The following is a 5,782-nucleotide window of genomic DNA, read 5'->3' as shown; positions in this document are numbered from 1 at the left end:
CTAAAAGTTTTAGAGTATACAAGAAGATTATTAATCCCATGGGATCTGAACTAATAATAATGATCTTGAATATACACTGAAAATGTTGTTCAAAACCACGCGTACGTAAAACAAAATGAGCACATAAATCACGTGAGGACTCAGCAGATCGTAATAGCGAAAAGTTATTTCCTAACGACGATTGCTGAGCGTGAATCAATTTTGCAGGATCGATACGCTCGTGAAACGTGGTATTAATCGGTGCAGCACAAAATGGCTATAACAATAATTGCTCGTTTCACGGCATGTTCGTGCGAATATAAATCGCGCTACGTCTAGAACGATACGACGTGTAGAATCGCGAAGCATTAATCTGCGCGGGAGTATTATATTCATGCGTATAAAGCGTAGGTTGTGCCATAGATTATGCGTATATATAATTTTTCCTACGTTATTGTCTACGTAATGTTTAAACGAGATTAAATCGCAACTTATTTTCTTTGAGCTTATTCGGTTAAAAGATTGCGGAGTAGATCTAGGTCGTCCAGTACATTTATAAATATTGTGTAGATGTGATAGGTTAAATAAGCCATGCGTTCTACCCTTATCATTATTATTACGCGTATTCCAACTTGATGAATTAACATTTTACTTTTAATTAAATCAATTAAGCAACAACTTTTAGAGAACTTTAAATGTATGTTTTTATTTTTATGTATATGTATGTGTAGCGACATAATTATAATTCTTTGAAAAAAATAAAATTAATTGTAATCTGTGTTGTAATATATCTAGATACTTTAGCAGTACCTAAGATGTATCTGCCTAGCTGCGACCCTCCCCTAAAAATTAAAAATTTTTATAGGGGGCTGACTGGCAACCTACTCAGCTTTTCTACTAAAAAATTTTTTTTTAACTAAACGAAATGAATAAAAATTTTTTTGAGGATTTTGAGAGTGCATAAATAACGCATTATTATATAATTTTATTCATTAAGATTTGCTTAAGTGAGAGAGCCAGCTAAGCAGACATGTACCTATTATCTAAGTGCATTATCTAGGTTCTTATGGATAGATGGATACTTGTACTTATACCTGGGTAATTTTTGGTAGAATACCTTTTAAGTATACCTTTTAAGATATTTATCTATACATTATGTCATTATAGGTATAAATGTCATTTATCTTACTAAGCTTAATTTTAATCCCTAAAAGAAATCGATCTTTCCGATACAATGTTTGAAACACTACTGTTTAGAAAAACATGACAATTATCCAAACATTTTTATAAGTACTATGTAAGTAGTTTTATGTAAAATAAAATTTATTTACGCATTTGTTTTTTTATAAGAAGTACCTAAACAATAATTAAATTTCAGTGTATTATATAGTGTACTTTTACCTATACCTAGGTAATTTTTTTAAAAATATATCTATATAACTAACGTAACTAACTAATATAGATACTTTTCCCACATAGAACCTATATTTATATCTAAGTACTTTTCAAAAGATATCTGTTACAATACTGCTAATGATAGATATAAACATATACTTATAATGATGTTTTATTAATTACTTTACAAATAATTTTAATAATTATAAATTATAATATATATATTTATTATAATAAACAATTAATTTTAAAACATGGATTATTTAAAATCATCACTAAAATAGATATTTATCTGAATAAAAGAATATCTTAATTAATTTTCAATCATATTTTTTATGGAACTTAACAATATTGAAGAATTTAAATTAATTTTAAATTCATATTTTAATGAACATACAAAAAATCCAATTTTTTTTCAAGTTTTTTATTTGAACGTGTCTTTAATATTTCTAAAATATTCTTTACAGTCTTATAGAAATCGAATTTAATTTTCATTATCTATTTGTCGACCAAATTTATCCGCCTCATGACATCATTGGGGTCGAGAAAGATCTTTTTTACCACACCGTGCTGAAGATACATAAAGTTACAAAGGTCGCGCCGGAACGCGTCTGTTTCGACGCGGTCCTTTGAAGTGGTTTTCGCTGGTCTACGAGTATTAAACGGGTTCACCTGATCGTAATGTAGGCAATAACCGCCGCCGTGTGGCGGCGGCAGATTATTCGGGACGAAAAAGCCGTGGCGGTGGGCGGAAGAGTCGAACGACCGGAAGCGGCACGGCGGTATTCTCTTTGATACACGGTAAAGCGTAGCTTTTTAGAAGCTCGCAAGATGCTGCGTTTACGCGCCCGCCTGACTTGCTGGTGTAAACGTTGTTGACGGACGGGCGTAAATGAAATTAACTCCTGAAAAGTTGGACGGTCTCGCGTGAGAATGATGGGCGAAACATTTCGCACGGCATTCGTGAAGAGTAATTTTGAACAATTATCTTTAGCATTAATCTTTCAAGTCATTTTCGAATGCCTTTTCTGCATTGAGACAATTCTATTTTTATAAGTGTAATTGAATTTTGCATTTAAATCTGTAGCTTATAATTAAAAAATCATTATCATTAACATGTAAGAAAAACATGAACAGAACGATTTAAGTATCTGAAAAAGATACTATACAGCTCGACAAAAAAATTAATGAAATCTACTGAGATTTGAACTTGGGAGCATTTTCAATCTTAGGGTGTTAATTAATTACTGTTGTAATTATTTCGATCGTTTATATTTAAGGGATGCTAGCGTGACGACCAAACTCTGACAAAATCACTGTTTATCGATTATGCGACTTATACGCATACAATTTACAATACGATTTAGGAGACTTCGACACATCACTATGTACTATCCAGACAGCACAAAATACTAAAAGATAACGAAAAAAATGTTTTTTTTTTAAATGTCTTTTCGATAAAACGAAAAAATGTTTAAAAAATGACAAAGAGATATTGTTTTTAGGTAATCTTTTCGATAAGACGAAAAGATGCTTATAAGAAGTCTTTCAAAAGCCTTCTTAAAAAAGACATCTTTTTATTATCTTTCTGACCGTTTCGGCAAAGCGAAAAATCGACTAAAAGATATCTTCTCATGTTATCGAAAAGACAACATAAAAAAGATACTTACCTTTCCATTACTTTATATCTTTTATCACTTACCCGCGAATAATACGCGAGATCGCCACTAGACGGACGTAGTGGAATTCAATTTCTCGTGTTTGAAAATCGTACAAGACAGAATAATAGGTGCAACATTGTAAGAAATTTTATCCTTCTAATGAACACTAATAAAATATTTTTTGAAAGCGATTCTCTGAAAGGGACTAAAATGAAAGATAAAGACTCTTACACAAACGATAAATATTACAGAAATGGGATATACATTGACATGCAATTTTGTTTAGTTTTTTGTAAAAATTCAGGAACCTATATTAAACGTTAAATATGTGCCAAAATATATTAAAAGTTGTTTTAAAGATAACTAGAAGATTTTCACAGGTCATCTTTTAACAATTTAACAATTTACACATATTTATTTTTTTATCTTACGTCTGGCTCGGCCTTTATTTCGAGCATATAATTTGCATAATTTTTCTACAAAGTAAATATTGATAAATTTGTTGTCGTATTGAGATAAACATGAATAAAGAAATCTGTAATTTCTATATTTTTTCCTGCTTTGGGCATAAAATACATTAGAACCAGATACATTAGCAGGTATTTTAATCGCGAAAAAGGAGTTTTAATTCTGTGAAACAGTACGAAGTAATTAATATATAGAACAAAAATGATATTTTTATAAAACAAACGACGCCAACATCTTCTTAAATGTTCCTTCACTTCTCTTTATTTTCCTACACTACTACTAGATCTAAAAATAATTTTCTCGGATCATCAAAATAATTATGTATAATATTCAAGTATGATGAACAATATCAAAAAAATTTTGATATTCTAATAATAGTTAGTTTTCATTATATACACAATTATTTTGATAATTCAATAAAATTTCTTCAAATCTGTATCTAACTAAAGTTCTTATATGATTTTGAATTTATTAAACTTAGAGGGAAGAGAGAATAACTTCAATTATAAGACACTGGTGCAATAATAGGAGTCGTGTCACGAAAGGCTGAAAAAGCATGATTAATTAAGATCTTTGTTTCAATCTCGATCATACAGCTTGATCGTTCGGCAGACATAAGAGTGCATATCGCGCATATAATTAGTTAACCGCTCACGTCGTTACCACCACTAATTGACACCAGTCGTGCGTTGCACGTCGCCTTTCGTAGACATGTCTAATTACTGGTGTTCGCGAAGATCGGATCACAGAATCGGTAGCAGGTCAGTTTTGGTCTTACACATGTTGCATAATATGCTAATTTCGATTAGAGAATCTTCTTCGCTATTCTTCGCCGCAATAATTAAATTAGGCGACTACATTAAGGAAACAAGATACACGTACGGCCTTGATACTTATTAAATTCAACAAGATTTTTATTGCGCTAATTAAAATCATTTTTCATATACATTAATTCTTTCTTTCTAAGAAAAACAAGATTTCACTATAATTTATTTAATATTCAGAATTAAAAAAAACTTTATCAAATTAATTCGAGAATATAGATAAACGTAATAAAATCTTTTATAATGAACTTTTATCTTTCCACGAAATGGAAATTTTATTTATGGCTTAATTGTCAAGATACATAATAGATAATTATAGCCGACTGATCGCATCAGCAGAAATTTTTAGGCGCTTTATTCTCGTGCTTTTGCGCACCGAAATTAGCGAGCTTCGACGGTGTGCCGCTGATAGATTAATTGAATTAACTCGATCGAGCCGCAGACGCAACTACCGCACGCGAATTGAGCGCAGCCTCGTCGAAAGTCGGGACCGATAACATGATAACCGAAAGCGCGTCGGCCGCTTCCGGTCGCTGAGGTAAAAGCAGGATCGATATCCGATCGTGCATAAATGTATCGGGCCGCCGAATCGCGTCACGCCTCGATTAACTGTTTCGCACGGCTCGCAATTTGTACGCGAACGATTACGTTTACCACCCGCGGGATAATAGCAGAACGCACCGCGTGAATCGCGAGATTTTCAGACCTCTTTCTCTCTCTTTTTCTGCCCCTCTCCTCAGCAGCGGCAGCAACAACACAACAGCATTGCGCGTTGTTTCACTTGCGATATGCCGCGCTGTGTAATTACGATAATCCGCTGATGATATAATTTACGAGGCCGCATCGCTACCCGCGCATTTATCACACGAGGTAATTTCCTGCTTTATTATAATAATATCCGGGGTAATATGCCTCCGCCTGCGCGCCGAATACCTTCTTATTTTCGAGCACGCCGCTTCTCTTCGTTAACCGCTTCGTACCGCCTTAGCGCGACGTTAATTATTTTGCGTAGTTGCAGTGGTAATTTTGCGTTTTCGCACCGCCGCGCTTGACCGCAAAAAAGATTACCGACTGCATCAATTCGTTTAATTGTAACCGATAATTTGAAGATTTGCAGCGTTCGGGAAAACATAGTACGCGTGTTTCATGAGATTTCGTACGAGAATTAAAGTAAAAAAATATTTAATGGACTATTTAATAGACTCTAGACTTCACTTTTTTTGCCATCGAACGAAGAAATAATTCTTTAATGGACCTTTGTAATGATTCATAATGAAAAATGTACGTTTGAATACACTCCTTAATGTATTAATTTTATAATAGTGATTCACTTTTGATGTAGCTTTTTAATTGATTTTTACATTATAATTATGAATATTTTAATATTTTATTTATTACGACTTTTTTATATTTTATTATGTTTTTAATCTTTTAATTCTATATCGTGTTTATAAT

This window comes from Atta colombica, unplaced genomic scaffold (assembly GCF_001594045.1).
Source record: "Atta colombica isolate Treedump-2 unplaced genomic scaffold, Acol1.0 scaffold274, whole genome shotgun sequence".
NCBI classification, from domain to species: domain Eukaryota; kingdom Metazoa; phylum Arthropoda; class Insecta; order Hymenoptera; family Formicidae; genus Atta; species Atta colombica.
Note: the sequence above shows the minus strand (reverse complement) of the source record.